This window comes from Electrophorus electricus, chromosome 2, assembly GCF_013358815.1.
Source record: "Electrophorus electricus isolate fEleEle1 chromosome 2, fEleEle1.pri, whole genome shotgun sequence".
NCBI lineage: Eukaryota > Metazoa > Chordata > Actinopteri > Gymnotiformes > Gymnotidae > Electrophorus > Electrophorus electricus.
Window position 1 is genome coordinate 9,228,724 of NC_049536.1, and position 18,667 is coordinate 9,247,390.

The following is an 18,667-nucleotide window of genomic DNA, read 5'->3' on the forward strand; positions in this document are numbered from 1 at the left end:
TAGACAAGCTTTCCAAGAAACACGAGAGCATTCTGGAGGGGCTGTTTGGCAGCTCCAGTATCTGAGGAACCTAATCTAGACAGTGCTCCAAGAAAATGACAAGACTAGGCCACTGGCACCAGTATAAATCATCAGCTCAATGAAGTCACCGGCAACGGCATGATTATTCTGTCTGCTCACCAATCGCAGCGGGTGGCTTCTAAATGCTGTTTGGATTCAAGTAAAGCTAAAATAACCAGCACTGGTCTTCCCAATACATGCTGGAAAATGTTCATTTTCAGATTTTAAAATAACTGAGGGAATACACATATATACATGAAAAACCTGGAATGAAGCTACATAAAACACTTTCAAACAGATTTAAAGATGAAAATGAAAACGTGCTTACCGTTTTCATGAAATGAAGAGGTCAGGGAGTTGATTAATGGTCTCATTACAGACTAGCTGGGCATTTGCTGCTTTTAATCATTAATCCAAGAGATGGGTTTTAGGAGCCTCAAGTGAATGCAACCACATTTCTCAGACTAAAACTGGCTGTAGGTTTCCTGTCAAAATCTCACACACATTGTGCAGCACCTGCTCAATAAATTGTAGGTAGCTACCGTAGTTAGCAAACTAGACTCACAACTGGCAAACCATGTAATTTTTCTTTTGTCTTCCACCAAGCACACTTAAAGAGCCTAGAATGAAAGTTGGATGTGAGAATGCAGAATACAAGAGAAAGGAGGCTGTCACCAGGGCACCAGCTGCCAGAAGGATCCACAGCAACGATCCAATCAAGCAGCCCAATGAGCACAAACAGGAAGACGTGTGTTCCACCAATGGCTTCGCACGAGGCATTGCTCAGACCACACTACTACTAATCTGCCTCACCATGACCCAGAAGGGGGCAAACATACAACAATAAAAGCAAAAAAACCCCACATAAATATGAGAATGGCTCCTACCAGTTACATACACTTGTGGTAAGAACATGTTTATTACTGGACTATAGAGTTGCTTTGTCTTAAAACATGAGTCAACTGGGCCAAGTTATAAGTTGCAGCTCTGCCCGATTACGTTTCATGATTTGAACAATTAGGTTTGAAGAACTAGGTTAGCAACTGTGCTGTTCTTCTCATTCTCGTTGATGAGTCTTAGGAATGAGAACATATGGAAACATATGGATTATGGATAAAATAGGTCAACCTTTACCTCCAAATACACCAGACAAAGCCTCTTATAATAAGATCTCCAATTTAGGCAGAGCAGTCCTCAACGAAGGCATCCCAGAGCAGTCTCTGGATTATGTGCTGCAGTGTGTTCTGTTTGGACAGGTTGCATGGATTACTGCATGCTTATCTTTTGGCTTCAGTCTCGTCAGTGAAGCCTTTGCCTAGTTTAAGCCTACTGCATTCTGCTCCAGTGCTCCTGGGCCAAGATGGGGCAGCTCCTAAGTAAACCATCCACCCCACTGGTGGTTTACCAGTAGAGGAGAAAACTCTGCACACGAATAAGAGAGACAGAAGCCAAGACATCACTCAAGGTTACTCCACTGCAAAAAGGGTGTTGATTCCACAAAAACAGTTTAAGGGAAGAAAAACATGCAACAAAGACAAAACTGCAGCTGATGAGTATGTAAAAATATCTAGAACACAACAGTTTTAATTGTATATTTTATTTAATGTGTATTTCATATCTTTTTTTGCCATTTTTGTAGTAATGGAATCCAACACTGCCACTGCTGCCGGGCCCTGGAGAGAGGTCTGCTCCAGAGTCTGGGCCCTATTCTCAATTCACTAGTCCTACTTGTCTGGAAAATAGGCTCACAGAACCCTGAAAATCAGTGATGTTATTCTCCCTTTAACAATATGGTGAGCTGTCTAAGGAAGCTTTCACAAAGTAGCTTTCTGAAAGCAAAGCAAAACTCTCCTTCAGGGAGTGGGCAGTACCAAGTAAGTAAACAGACAGTGAGAGAAACCACACTGAGAGAAAGTCAAAAGGAACAAGATGATCACTAAAAATTTAAAAAACTAAACAGACTTGGACTCTCTTTCATAATAAGATTCAGTAATCTTTGTTTTGAGTATCGTACAGCTTGAGATACTCAAAAAGAGCCAAAACTAGATTTTCCTCCATTCTGGAGTGGAGAGAAGGCATTCTCAATCCTAATTGGTCCATGCTCAGTGGAAAAGTTGACAGGTTTCAGCTTTCTGTGCTGTTTAAAGCCATGAAGTGCATTGCTCAGGATAGAAGAGTGTGCTAGAGTCACTGTGCACCTTGCTCGTTATACAAGTACATAAAGAAGTGTGCTTGGGAGAGTCTGAAAAGGTGTTGCGCGAGTTTGAAAAGGCACGGGTATACCACGAGTACTCGAGTCCTCAATTACCCATTCAAGTGCTGAAATTCCAATAATTAAAATCACTAGTCTAATTCACTATTTTTTATGTTTCACCAGGGAAAGAGAGAAAATACGAAAGGTCAACAACTCAGAAAAATTCCATTTTTAGGTTTTAGTCATGCGAGCATGCATATTATATTTTATTTCTCCAAAACAGGACTGCCTTCAACATTAGTATATTGCCACTGACACATTTCCAAACACACATTGTTAAAGACATGATGGAGAAGGCAGAGGCAGCTCTCTGAACAACTAACATATTAGCATATCGTCCACTGAGGAGAAAAATTCTCAACTAAGGAGAAAGATGAGTCCTCATCTGTATCCAGGATTATATCGGTTAGCTAGTTCAGCTCAAATCTGTAAGGCAGCCTCCGTTATTCATCCAAAATGAAAACTACTGATTTCTCTCATCTTTTTTGGAATAATTCAACCTGTTTTTGAATAAGCTACAAATTTTTAGTCACCACTTAGACTACCTAAAAGAGTTAGCCTGAGTTTGGGTAAATTACGCTTTGGGGTTGGGTTGGTGGTACTTTTTTCTTAACTCCTGTGGATATTCAAATACAAAAATCATTTTGAATGCAAGTTTGAAGTACAGTCTTAGAATCTTGGTGCTTAAAACTCACTTGGTGCCATTGCATGTAGGAGAATGACCCAAGCCCTGCTGCCCTGGCAACTAAGGATTTTGATGATAGAAATAAATGATTCAGCACAAGAGTCAAAATGAGCAAAAACCACCTGGGACAATTTTTCACCCCATTTTTCACACTCCACAAATTCTATAAGTAACCATATGAATTCAGAACATGAATATGGCTCAATGGAGCTAGAGTTATAGTCTGCAAACGAACTGCTCAGTAGCTCCCTATAGTATTACTGTCTATGCACAGAGTGGTAAATATAAAATTCACAGAAGAAAAATATTAAAAGTACCTATATATAGCAATTGTGGTTGGAGGTATGCTGTGTGTGAATGAGGATATCCATTTGAACAGAGCTCTCAGTATTACAGGGTCTATATGACAGATCTCTTGCTTTCAGCTTTCAGACACTCTCCTCTCATGCACAACAGGCTCAAATAACACTATTTTTTCTGTCAAAATAAATCATGTTTTATTGCATCATGCATCAATTTGTTCGAACAAAGTGGGCTTTTTTTCGAAGTCCTCTAAGGCATCACTTGCTAAGTATCACATATCAACAGCTTGGTGTAAAGTTAGCTAGTAAGCAGACTAAAACTGTATAGTAAGCAGCAATCATGTACAAAGCAATAAATCAACAATTTTAAAGCAAACAACTAAGGTTATTTTCAGTATGACTATATTGAACTACCCAGACACTGTATGGCAGTACAGTCACAGACTCCTTATCTGAGTCGATTTACACACAGTATACACATTAGACTCTAGCCTACACAAACAGGATAACACTCTGGGATACTGTGCTCAACACTTCAAGATCAGACCCATGGAATAAGACAAAACTGTTTAGTGTTGTAATAACTAAATATACCCTCAATGCAATTTCAAAATCTGATCATAGATATGCTAGTGAATTCACAAAGCAAGAGGTGTCACAGATCTGGGACGGCTCTGCTCCTGTGTCATTGAGGAGTGTATGTTACTGGGGATATGCAGACAAAGACTTCGTAATTGGTCTAGCCAATTTCTGGGTGTGGCAGATGTCATCTTTGCCAACATGGGTCACAAGGTGAAACCATTGAGAATCACTTCAATGGCACGTCCACGATGAAAAGGCCTGCTATTGGTGGGTGGAGAAGGGGCCGACAGGAAGAAGACACTGGGACAGTGAAACGGCCTTGCTGTGAAGCCAAGCCTTCTCTAAGGCAGGACAGCGATTATGGGGCAGACGGCTTGGCTACACCCTGCCATCTGTGCACAGGAAAATATAAAACTGTCACACACAAAAAAAACCCCACATTTCAAAGTACTGTATATAGCAGTTGTGGGTGGAGGTATGCTTAGAGAGACAGCAAGCATGATAGCAACACTCCCTGCATCTCATAGCTTGAGGGTTGCGGGAGTTTCCTTGTTCTACTCAAATGTCATGCAGACAAACCAAAAAAAGTGTAAGATGGGAGGTTGTTATAATGAAGCTATAGCTGAATACTCAGCCACTCTGACATCTGATCCTATTATATTATCAGGCACACAGAGTTTCTGACATCCAGAGGGCCATATTTTACAACGCAAATAACAGGTGGAACTGTCAAATTCAGCCATTAACATGACATCCATCATTATCTCAGAAAGTAACGAGTCATCTGATTTTTTATGGCCTTTTATGATTTTTTAGTCATCTTTATGACTTATCAGTTTAACTCTTCACAACCAGCATCACATCAACACCAGCAAGTCATGGTGTTGGGGCTTAAAACAGTCAACAATCAGCACGGCAGGCCTACCTGTTTGATGTAATCAAAATGAGCAGTACAGAAAGCAGCTTCCTACTGAGTCAGAAGGAATGCAATTCAAAACATCCAAAACTCCTCCCTGTGAGCAAATTCTCAGAACCCTTTTTACCTATTCTGTCTTCTGTTCCCACTGCTTGTCCCAATATCTCTATACAGCTGTCATTCACCCTGTTGTCAGGCTTCCAGTTGAGCTGGCGGTCAGTAGATGCAGCAGAACCATGTTCAGTCTAACTAGGCTTTATCTGACTAGCAGCGGCTGCTCTGATGCAGCAAAGCGGCTGCTACGAAATTACTCTGTACCAAAACCTGGAAAAGCCAGAGGCAATTAAAAAGCACAAATTCAGTTTTGCACAAGGCTAGTACACAACCTGTAGTGATAGTATTATTCTTTTTTTCATAAATTGTGGGAGGGTCCACATCAATCTGTGAAATATTCAACAATGAAAACCATGTAATTTGCCCAAGTAACCATGAAACATGTACAGAAAAAAAAAAAAAAATTAATACTAAACTAATATAATAATTATTACTTGAAATTATTAACCGAATTTCTGTAGCATATCACCTGGCAAATTCAAAATGCAGAATCATTAATTTATACACTAATTTACCAACACTACTGTATTACAATTTGTGGCAGTATAATAACTGTCCATATTGTGTAGTCTTCAATTCCATACAGCCCCACACAAACATCAAAGACCCCTGCGATTACTAGCTCACTCCTTAGATAATAGTACTTCATACAACTAAATACAATCAGTTAACTGCATCCTACTACAATGAGTCAGCAGCTGATACCAAAGTCTGATTTTGATTAAAAAGCACTTAATCAGTTTTCACCCAACTTCCTATTGTCCATTTATTTCCTGTTCCACCCTGGAAACCAGTAGTTGCTCTATAGAGAAAAAGTATTTGCTATGTTTCTGCTGCTCAGACTTCCTTCATTGTGTTTCATTAGTGTCTGCCCATGTCAACATGGTTCTATATTTTGACTTGCAGGCAAAGAGCAGCAGTAGTTCAGTGACATACATGGGTAGTCGCACTGTTAATCTTACAGCAGCTTCAAAGGGCTCAGGTTGAACAGGGCAGCAAGAGTGTGGTCTTCGCACAGTGCTCTTTGATGACTTATTTATTTGTTCAGTCATTTTCAAGCACCAAACAGAGGACTGTGCCACATCTCTCTCTCAGCCACTCTGCTTACCACTGCAGCCCACAGAAACAATTGGAACATGAAACATGGAAAAGAAAGGGAAAAAAATCTAAACAAAGGGCAGGTACTTTTTCCTGGCAGCGAAAGCCCCATCAATCATGGTCGCATGAAATGCCACTGTTAGGTATAAAAGTAAAACCATATTATGAGTAGTGAGCATATAAACCCCCAGCACCTCTTGGCAGTGTGAACACAACATACTGGCAGCACTCCTGCAGTAGGCATAGTTCTTGCTGAGGATGATGTCTGAAAGAGAACGGCGATCTCCTGCCTCCTTCTTCCACTGCACCAGAACCCACTTGGGCTCCAAGCCAAAAAAGCAGCACAATAACAAAATGTCAGTGCACGAGAGATGAGAGTGACTTAGCAGACCTCACCCCCACATCACCCTGCTGCGCTCAACAGCCGAGCAGAAATCTGCACCAGGAAATCTATCTTCAGGATGCCCCGCTGGGGAGAAGAGGCCTGGACGGCAGGCTAATGCCAAAATGATTCCCGTGACCTATCAAATCTGTCAACTAACTGATGCAAAAAAATGGAACTGAATGTTTTAATATCTGAGGGGCAGATTAAGACTGCAGTATCTACAACCATTACACCATTGTTTTCTAATCCCAGGTTTATTGTGTTCTACAGTTTAGACAACCTACAGCAAAATAACTTGCAAAAAATGAGAATATTTGTCAGTCTCTCAAAGTGTTCTGGGTTCTGAAATTTTGTTCTGAAAAAGGGACTAAGCAAAGCGTATCAGTACACAACACAAGTATGCCTTAAAAATTTCAGAGTCAAAAATAAAAAACACTGTGGCCATAATCAGTACAGGTACCAGATTATGTTGCTTGGTGGAAACAAAGGCAATGAATCTGAGACCCTCTGCTACCTCTCAGCTTCTACATTATGACCAGCCTGGCCTCATAAGGTAAAGTGTCAGTTCACATTCACCTGGTCACATGTGACCTCTTATTTAAAAGGGTTGTAGATGTGGTATAGGCACTATACAATGCTATTATATATTACAGGGCACTCTCATTCTAAGAAGCTATCAAAAGCATCACTCTGGTATTTAATTCAAGGCAATGTATATGTGATTTATCATACATTTCAATCTGCACTGTGTATGAGGGAAACGTTTAAGCAACACTGTCCTGATGCATAAGTGAACTGCAATTCCTGAATACATTTTCTCCTTTCAGTAGTCAACCATGATAAATACTACAATTGCTAAATTGTTTTAAGCCATTTACTCTACGAATATACAAAATGTATGCACTTGCACATAATTTACATTTATCAGAACCAGCAGAAAAACTGGCCAATGACCTAATGGGTATATTGTCCTCACAAGATTATTTGAATGCAAGTGAAAATCAACTCCACATGACTGTACATACGATTGGCATATAAGACTCTTAGCAATGAAAATTGTGCTTTGCAAATTCAGACAGCATTGTGATTGGGAAGTCATCATGAAATTACCATAATTATGAGCTTTGGGTGGGGGGGGCTGAAGTGTCATCCTAATTGCAAGCTTGAAACTTCATCAAGAAAACGGCATCTCAACTCCACCCAAATCTTTCAAAATCTTCGCCTTCTGCTAAATATTCACTGATGTATTTACACTTACATATTGGAACACATGCTATTGTCTACCCTAGCTCAGTGACATCTTCAAAAGTATAGATGTAAACAGTAGACAAGAATTAATAACTATTAGCAATGAAGTGCACTGCTGTTAGTTCTAACTTTAACCACATATGTTACAACAGTAGCTATTACCATGACAGGTTAGCCATCTCTCCTCTAGGATAACATCACCATCTTAGGAAATGAACATTACCAAGACATTATGGCAAACATAGAAGTTCCAGTCAACATTCGAAAGCAGTCTTACTCAGAGGCATTCAATGCAACGTTATTTAAATATAACTAGCCAAGTGTAATGTACTTGAAATAATAATAATGCCTCAATATTACTATTATGAATATTATTTACAATTATATAGCGCCTTTCTCAAACCCAAGTACACTTTACAGATAGAACTCAGCTTTCAATCAAGTCTCACACACACACACACACACACACACACACACACACACACACACACCTTAGCTGGGAAATGATGTTATGACGATCATGTTATGCATCAAGATTGTTGAATGACACATTAGAGAAAAAACTAACACTTCTCAATCCCATGAAAAATCAACACACACTGGAATAAACAAATAAAACAAAAACCTAGATCACAATATTGACAATACTAGATGATTTACAACATGTAAGTGTTAGAGTCATCACCTTCTGCCTCTTGACATGTGCTTCTGAAACTCTAAACCACTCAGCCTATGTTCAATCGCAATGTGTTAGATGCAGCAGTCCATGAAAAGAGCTTTCGAATCTATTGGATCTTTGCTTCCTTGTAAAATGTGGAGTCTTTCAAATGAATCTGCGTTGAAAATCATTTTAGTATATGGTGAAACAAACCGAATTTTAAGATCCCTAACTTTTAGGATACTGCAATCAGTCGTTATTGCATTCCAAATGTTTAAAGATATTCGTATATCCCCGGTAAAGCTGTTAAAAGTAAAATCACGCGTTTCTGAATATTTTGAGAGCAAATTGGGTTGCTGGGGCATTATAGGGACAGGGGACAGCTGAGAAGCAGGCATTCGTTTGGTCTTTCCTCCCGATATAGGGACAGACAGAGAAGCAGGCGACCGTTTAGTCTTGCCCCCCAATCATGTTTACTGAACGCACTGCCATACTGCTCGGGGGGGGGGGGGGGGTTGTTAGCTTGTTAGCTAGCTGAATAAGAGCTATTGGAGTCACTTAAATAACATGGAGATGTTTTGTATGGTGGGGATAATATAAGTAAGACCACAGTTAAAAAAAAAAAAAAAAAAAAGAAGAAGAAGAACACGACAGGAATCAGCGCAGCTCCACTTGCAGTGCAAATCACTGTCTGCGCCTTTGAGAGCTAAATGGCCAGACCCGCATCCCTCTGATATATCCTACCAACCAGCAGACGTCTGCTATCTGGCTTAGAGAGCTAGCTAGATGTCCTGGCCAAGTTGGGCAAATCGGATGTGAAAGCAAAGGACTACCATAAGTGGCGAAGTAACTATACTTCTTGGCGCTTTTACATCCTCGCTGGCTGAACAGTGGACATTCCCACATAGTCAAGTGATCAAATACATTTGAGCAGGTCTAAGGCACCCAGGCATCAGGAGAGCTACCCTACACGTCTTTTTTCCTGCAGCTAACTTAGCTAGCTAACAGATAACCCTCAAATACACACCAATGACATTAAAGACAACAAACAAACAAGCTACGATGTTACGATGATCCACATATACCAAAACAATTATGGACCAATACACACAGTTGGCTTTATCGTAAAATTAGATCCCCCGAGATCCTCAAACAAAGGATTTTCAACAATGCAAAACATGAGGACAACCACTAGCAAGATGTACTCCTAGCGTAGCTGTTAGCGAGCTGGCGTGCTAATATTGGCTAGCCTGTCAGCTGAAAGCAGCCAGAGAGCTAACGACTGTTAGCTAACTATGCTACCCAAATGTGGGAAAAATTCCTGCACATGGGATCTTCAAATATACTTACCCCACTTGTAGTCCCCGATCCCACGGATGTCTATGTGCACTCCATAGATCCTAATGGTAAAGGTACATTCGGGGGGGAGGGGGGGACGGGGGGGACGACGAACCTCAGATTGCTGGATTACACAGACAAATCAATCAACGTGCTCCGCACAAATCCAAAGAGGCAAGGTCCGGGGAGCGGAAAGGCCAATTTACTGGACCGCAGCCATCACACGTTGAGATCCCGTTGAAAATTGGAAAATACCGGCTGCATTGGGCATTTCTCGTTCAGTTCCGAGTCCAATTCCAAACGCAGTGGGTGACCTTAGGTTTTGAGAGGATAAAATTCCAGTAATCAAGAGATTTTCATACCTCAGGATTTCTTGCTTTGCCTTCTGTGAATCTCTAACATAATCTTAATGGCTGTTCGCAGCTCTCAAAGCCGAGAGATTGATACAATGTAACCAACAAGCAGAACGAGCCGGAGGAAAACCCGGACTGAAACTCCATACGGATTGAACTGTCAGGCTAGAGGCGCTGTGCAAACCTCAAAATTAAGGAACTGGATTACATGTGTATGGGCGCAAAGAAACGTTAAAACAATTGTTTTAAATGTTTTTTTTTTGTTTTGTTTTTTTTTTAATTTTCAATTCTTGTCACCATCTTATATTTAGAAAATTGCCACACGCGCTATTGTTTGCATACATATGCAGGTCATGGACAATATAATGATAATATATTAATGATATTTCAGAAATATGCAATAGATCATCATAAGAGTTAGACAAATCTTTTAAAGAGATATTCAGTTAATCATCATATCGCAGGAAACTGAGCACAGGATACTTATTTTGTGTCATTGTATCTGGTTATGCACTATATAGACACTATTTAACTGTGCTAGATATTCCTATTGTTAGATCCTCCCATCACCAAGATATCAAAGATATAAGAATGGCCATTTTCTTACTCCTTAATAATGAAATAAGTAAAGTTTCTTTCTTCTTTTACACTAGTATTATACTAGATTTAATGGTGTAATAATGGCAAATGATATATAATGTATTTACATTGAAATTAAGTATGAGGCTTTGAGATATTCTATTCATAGGTTACGCTCCTGCATAAAGTGTGTGTCATACAGAGGTTTTGTCATAAGTGAACTGAGCTAGCAGCTGCAGGGAAAGCTAAAAAACCAGTCATTATGACAAGGAAACATGTCATACTATTTGTCATACACCAGGAGCAGATAAACGCTCATGTTTACTTGGCTTTTGTGGTGAGGAAGCTGGGGGGAATTGAGGCATTCTGAGCTAGTTGCCTGGGCAACCAGGATATGCTAATGTTGCTTTGCCATGAAAGAGAGAAAGAAAGAGAGAGAGAGAAAAAATCTTTGTAGCACTCTGGGACAGAGAGGCCAGGGGAAACTGAATTAATGAGATCATTTTCACACTGCGAGGGTGGCAGTGAGGTCCCGCACTTCATCTTCCATTGCCACCATACTTTCACACTGACTTAGCCAACATCAATTTAAAGTGCAGTCATTTTCTTACTATGCTAACTATAGGACCTATGAGCAAACACACCTGGCCACTCTAAAAAATTCTAGGCTTTGGTGCATTTTATTTACTCTGCCTTAGCATTGCAGGCTATAGTTCTACAGGTATATAGTTATAGTTCTACAGGTATATAGGTTGACACTGTCTGTCTGTTTCCGATGTATTCGTAGTGACTGGCTCTTGAGCATCTGACACAGTGAGCCTTACAGAGAGGGAAATATATCAGATAAATTACATTTAATTGCAGCAATATTCTGGAAAGCCAGTAGATGTTTTTCCATCTTTTTTCCCCCTGACTGCATATTTAATCAGGTCACGTGCCATGGCATAGCAACTGAGATACCTCTGTCTCTCTGTTTCTCTGCTCTGTCTCTCTCTCTCTGTACAATTTCATTTTTATTGTATTGGTCAGACAGGTGCTTGCTATGCTAATTCATCAGTAATTGTAATGAGCTGTGGGAGGATAAATTCGGAAAGACTAATGATGTGGGACAAAAGGGGAACCCAGGCCCTCGAGTTCTCCCTGCCTTTTGTGCCATCTGCAGATGCATTCTCATGGAAAACCAGTTCATTTCAAGATGGATCCTTTTTATGGTAGGCTACATATACATTGCAGATGTTCTATTCTCCCCTCTGGCATAATTTGACAGGGAAGAACAACAAAGGCTATGATGGCATATTCCACATGCTGTTGACAATGAGAGAGCGTGTGGATGAAAAGCCAATCAAAAGAAAGCTTTAACTAACCTTCTATTACATTCAGCTCACTAACTATGGTACTGCACATGAAATACACTCTGTAGTTATGGATTTGAAATTGGTCCAAATTATGTTTTAGTCACAAACAGGTGTAGATGCAAAATATCCTTTTATGCAATTTGTATGCATACAAATTAGACATAAATATATAGATAAGAGAAGGGCAAGAAAGAAGCCTGAACATCAGCATTAGAAATACAAATATAATGAAACACCTGTCGTAAGTAAATAGAATTAAATAAATAGAAGATTGAATAGCATAGATTTCACATTCAAACAGCCTAAGACAGCCATATCTGTGTGTCTTTAGGAGCCATTTCCTGCCACGTACTTATTCAACTTTTGTGTATTCTGATTTTGTTTTAGGTTAGCATGTAGGCTGCCAAAGGTGTAGTCAGATGGTAATAGATTAATGGGATTATATTAGATTAGATTTTTTTTTGAGCTGTTGAAATTGCTATGGGCATGGGGCATGAGGCCTTTCACATTCTCATAGCAAACATATTTGCAATTAAAGTGGAGACATCTTTGATTTATTGATTCGAAACAATGTTACAGTGATAATCAATAGGCATGCAGTAATTTGTCCAATTATCTCTAGCTCATTGTATTTGATAGCAGAGATGTTCACAAGTCACTTTCTATGAGTCTAAGTCAAGTATGGAGTCTCTGGGGTCCAATTCAAGTCTCAAGATAAGAGTCCCAGTCAAGTCTCAGAAGACTTAGTTAAAAACTTTAGTTTAATCTCATTATTTACAGTTTATAGTTTCATTTATTTATAAGGTTGCTAACATGCATTCTCAGTCACAAAGACATGGACTAGTGCCTGAAACCTAATGTTAAATTTACACTGGCCTGTAAACTAACATTAACTAACAAAAAAGACAGTATTACAATGGAGTGCCATGATATGGAGCTTTTGGTGTGATATCGGATGTCTGAAAAATTCAACATCATTTTGTCAGTGTTATCTTTTTTTTAAGTTTCATGTAGCACTTTGACTATGTTCTTCTGACTCAAAGGTTTTGTAACCAAAGATTGAAAATTGATGATTGAAGGCTCGTTGTATACCCATTCTAAATTTCAGCATTAGAGCACAGAGATGAAAAAAATTACTGTATATGACAGTCTCGGAAGAGATAGGCATGTCTGCTAGATTTTTGTTTTTCCCCATACTTACATTTTATGAGTCGAGTCACGTGTCTGTTAAGCAAAAGTCTGAGATGAATCACGAGTCAGTTAAGAAAAAAGTATGAGTTAAGCAAATGTCCAAATCAAGTTGCAAATCTTTCAGAATATACAAGAAGTGAAATTCGAGTCACTGACTTGAGCCATCATCTCTTTTTGATACATACAAATTAGTAATGTCACTCAATTTACATGTTTTCTTCCTAAAACAAAACATGCTGATTATAGGAGCAATAAGAAAATTTTCCAATGATTCTTCTTCAAGTTATGAAACAACTGTTATATCTACAACTAGTGGCCCAGGGGTTTCAGAGATTCTCTACTAAATGTTTTAAATATGGAAGCTTCCATGTGGGGGCACATGGGGGTTCATTTGAAGTTTACTTTCATTTGAGCTTTGTGTGAGAAAAAAACATAAAAAATAATAATCACTTTCATAAATATTGTATGCTACTTTTTGGTGTTAAAATTACTTCACTTATTTCTCCTTTAAAGAAATTAATGGCTTATTTCCTTACACATACAAACTGTAGGCCATCACTGCTCTGACATCACTACCACTTTGCATTCTTATTAACAAATAGCCATTATGTGCCAAGCCTAAAGTATATTTGTACAGTAGAAAGCAAAGTCTGTCCTCGCTCATCATGCTTTGAATAATAGCCCTTTAAACAAATACATGTCCAGAAAAACATTAAATATATTCCTTAAGTAAGTAATATAGGACTATCTCTTTAGTGTACACATTAGAGAAGAATGGTGCAAGTTGGTTGCTTGAGCACTTTAAGATGGCAGATGAAGCTGTGGTTACTGTCTTGATTTATTTCCTTGACCTTAATAGAAATCATCCAATAAAGGTCAAGGGGGATTACCCTAGGTTGATTAGTCAGGCGGAAGATGGTCTGGGATCAGGTTACCTTATTCATTTCACAATTTTAACTTTTATGAGGTAATAGGGATGCTCGTCTGAGATCATTAAACTAACTACATAACGTATCTGGTAAGTGAAATGTAGCATAAGAGCCTTGTTCTGAGTCAGAAGGTCACTATGGTATACAGCATCCTTCTTGTGGTGCTTTTTCAAAATTCTAGTCATTTGACAAATCACCACACAGTTAGGCAACCCCCCCCCCCCACCAACCCCCCCCCCCTCCCCCCCACACACACACTCACTTATGTCTGCAATTTGGAAATCTCCACTGAGCTGTCAACAGAAGTGTTTAGGTATGTCATCACCACAGGTGGCTAATGTCTTTGGATTTGAAACACACGCAGGAATTCATATTAACTCTTTTAAGGCCTATGCAACATGAGCGGAAAGTACAAACGACAACATATGGTTCAACAAAGTCTTTAGAAATGGTGTGAAATAAATCGGCACCATTTTGCAGAAATGCTATGGCGTAATGCCCCTGGAACCAGTATGCCCTATGTGTTTCTGCTGTTCTGCTCTCTGCTCAGTCTCCCTCTCTCTGTCTCTCTCTGTGTCTCCGTCTGCTCTGTCTCACTCTTCTCTCCCTCTCTCTACTGTATATCTCTTTTCCGTCTCCATCTCTCTGCCTCTCTCTTTAACACTGTTTGACTCTCCCTGAGCTTCTCCAGGTGTGCCGTGGCACTGTACTGAGAGGTTGTCAGTGAGCTTGTCAGATATGAGAGTAAAGCAGGGGCCATTGGCAGACAGACATTCAGAAGTTCATGCTCTCAGCCCCAGCCCCACCACAAACAGCCCAGGCCTCAACAATATGAGCACTGTAGACTGGAGGGCCCTGTATGTAGGCCAGGATAGCCTATATTCTGGCAGTAAATAGTATGAAGTAAAAGCCAAGCTGTCAATGTTAGGATGGACACAATGTACTTATTTACTCATCTAAGATATGTTTTCTACAGACTAATTCATTATTCCAGTCAGGCTTTAGATAAATAGAAGAGTTATCTCCCTAACAAAGGTATTGTTGGAACAGCGGTCTGGAACACAACAATGAGTATGTGTATGAGTGAGTGTCTGAGAGAGAGAGCAAGAGAGAGAGAGAGAGAGAGAGAGAGAGAGAGAGAGAGAGAGAGAGAGACAGAGACTTACTTTGAAGTTGTTAATATTACCACATCAAACACTTTTCACATATCAGAAATAAAATCTATGCAAGATTTGAGCTGAAAGATCCAAGATCCAGTGATAAATCCTTAAATCCTTCATCCCTCATTTTCTTTGTCTCTTTCTCTCTATCTCTATCCTTACCCTTTCCTCTCAAACATTACAACTCCATTTCTTACAGTGGGAGGTGAAAATGCTGTGTGGGTTTTTGTTGCTGCAGTCTAATCCTAGTGTAAGGGACGTGTCCTGCTGGATTGCTCAGCTGACATTTTTGACCACTTGCCACTATTTAGAGGAGACTCAGGGCACACAAGAGAGGGAAGTAAAAAATTCTCTTTCACACACACACACACACACACACACACACACACACACACACACATACACACACACACATATATATATATATATATATATATATATATATATATGGCTGCCTGATTGACACACCACTCTTAGGGAATGGGGGTTGGGTGTACACTCAAAAATAGTAAAATGGAGAATGTCTAAAGTCTCTGAAGCAAATCTCAATATTTCAAGTACATTACAAGAGAAAAATGCTTTTTCTAAATGTAGAACTATGGTTACATGTTGCTCAGAATTTGGGAAAATCAACAGTGACACCTCTGAAAAAAAATCACTTATCTACAAATCTATGAATTTTGTTCTTTGAAAAAAAAAACCTTATTTTCAACCCACAAGAGAAATAACAATGAAGAAAATTGCTGCATGTTGACCACAGTATGTCCTACCCTTGACCCTTGGGTTTCTATTGGAACCTACTTATTTTCCTGTGTCCAACTCCAACTCTATGACCATATTGCCATTTCAAAGCACTTACTGGTTATACCATTCAGAAACCCATCTATTTTATCCCTCTGGCTATAATGGTGACATTAATTGTTTTGCTATTGTATTGTTGAAGGATGTAGGGTAATTGTGTATGCTTTACATGTTGGAAAAAATAGTCTGCCAAATGAAATGAAAAAAACTCTCACAGTAGATCTTGAATCTTGCATAGAAGAACTCAGCTAAAATGTAAATCTGATGACATCCAAGAATGGTTTGGATGTTTTATTGATACTTTTTCTTTTGACCTTTAGAACTGGGGGGATGGGTTTATAGTGATTTATGTATCGCCTAGACAAAAGCTTACATGTCAAAGGGCAACTCCATCTCCCTCATCCCCCCAGACAAAACATCTGTGTAACTGAATTCCTCTTCTCCTTAAATTCAGGATGTGAACATCACACAACAGTTCCTCTCTCACCTCCCAGTAGTCAGTGTCTGTCATGACTCAGTACGCTCACAGTTAGAGACTGTATGGAGACCTTCTTCTAATGCTGTGTAGAACATCATGGGAATCTGAAGGGAAAATGTAGAGTGCTCTGTCATTTCAAGCCTCATTATTATATGTTGGCTAAACCATACATTTTCAATGCACATAAATACGAATGAAGGTGAAATGTGTGGAATTGCTCCCATTTAATTCAGTTTTGGAGAGCCATTACAGAAAGCACTGCATGGAGGAGATTAGTAGTATGACTAGCAAAATAGTTTATTTTTCTACCCTAGACAAACTGGGTGAAATTCTCTCATGTTTAAATTATCACTTTTATCTGAGATCAGACTGTTTTCTGTAAGTTCATACATGCATGGCAGTATCTGTGCCATGTTTAGCTCAATCTCAAAACAGCTTATTTTAAAGTTATAAATGGATAATTATTTTACTGTCTTTACGGATAAAAAGGTAACAAGTACTTCCAATGATCATAATATATCATGTTTCTGTGGTGTTTTGGGTTAGCAGTGTTGTAGCATGCAACATGCTCTAACTGTGCTTTCATTGAAACCAGGGCAGCATGCTTTTGGGCCTAGAACAATCTAGAAATATTAGGATTTGGAACATTAGAACACCATTTTTTAAAGTGTTTTACACTTTAAACTGCACAATTTCAACTAAATATAAGATCACCCACCGGAAAGCCTGAGAATGAGGACAAAATCTTCTTTATTCATTTCTTATGCAGTAAATATGTAAAGGCTTAGAATAAACTTTGACAGAAGTCCTAGAAATAAAACTGTGTGAGTGAAATTAATAAACATATTTAACTCACTACTCACTGTATTGGAAACATATGTTTATGTGATTCTCAGCAGATGATAGATATTTTTTCAGGAGCTTATAAACAAATGCCATTTAGCCTACTAATCTGTACTTTCTGTTTTGCCATATTATACAATACACACAAAAGCTAATTCTAGATTGTTTTTTTAGACTGTTAAAAAGACAAAGGCATGATTATCTTCTCAGGGACAGCACGGGTTAGGCAGTTCCTGGCTGCCTACACCCACCCTGGTCCTGCACACAGCTGGTGCACTTTATAGTCTAGCAACAGCAGGAGAGGCAGCATATAATGCCTGATGTGTCTTTAGTGGTTAGAGGGGGATGGAGCCTTAACAAGGAAGATGAGTTGGCGGAAGACTCAGATTAGTGCTCCCTGTCTGTCTCACAGACAAGCACACAAACACACCCATAACCACACATCTTCTCCCTCCATACACACACACACACACACACATACACACACACACACATGAACACCTCTCCTGAGGACTAGGTGATGCAAGCCCCAGGTGGTAGTGCTTGTCTGCTGTGTTTGCCACCATTGTTTGTGCAGTCTGTCCAATTGCATTAAAGCAAACCTCAAATAGAAAGGCATATGCACATACACGCTCACGTGTGTGTCCACACATGCGCACACACACACACACACACACACACACACACACACACACACACACACACACACACACACACACACCAGATTCTCTCAAACATTCACATATCATCCCTTCTGGCAGAAAAATGAAGAATCGTTACTCTACTAACCCCCCACAGAAGTTAAAAAGGGACATTTGATAGTGTGTATTTCAGTGTAAATGATTGTTTGGCAGTGTGCCAAATGAGTGGAAACATAGCTGTCACAGTCAAAGCTTACTATCTCAACTCAGGTTCTCTCAAGTCAGATTTTTCCTCCACAAGAATCAGATAAAAAATAATTGCATTATTAATGTTTTCACAATTTCCAAGGAATGTCTTATACTATGAATTTTGTATGATTTAAATATCAGCCAATAGATGAGGAAATGTGCCATTGCGGGGTTTAAAAATCTTATGTTTCCATTGGAATGTGTTAATTTTCTTCTAATGGAAACATAATATTTTAAAATTTTATGTATTACTGCTTATATCAGTCAATCTCTCTGGTATGTTCCTCTCTTAAGGCTGTGGTAAATTATACTGTTTTGCTAGTATTTTTGTATTTTCTTAAATTTGCTTCCTATTTACAAAGTGTGCAAATTTAATCAAATTATTTGATGGCATTTTAAAGTGCTTTACTATTTGATTTCATGTTGCCTTTTGTCATTGGACTTGAGG

At 39.1% G+C, this 18,667-nt stretch overlaps 1 protein-coding gene across 2 annotated transcripts in view; it reads right to left on the bottom strand.

Moving 5' to 3' along the window:
• The window catches only part of znf609a (zinc finger protein 609a), a 75,454-nt gene extending 65,357 nt beyond the window's left edge, over positions 1–10,097 (bottom strand). For both annotated transcript variants that reach the window (XM_035522868.1, XM_035522870.1), the window contains exon 1: positions 9,653–10,097. The gene's annotated coding sequence lies outside the window, so the exon portion shown is untranslated. The remainder of the gene's footprint in view (positions 1–9,652) is intronic.
• Between the last annotated feature and the right edge of the window lie 8,570 nt (positions 10,098–18,667).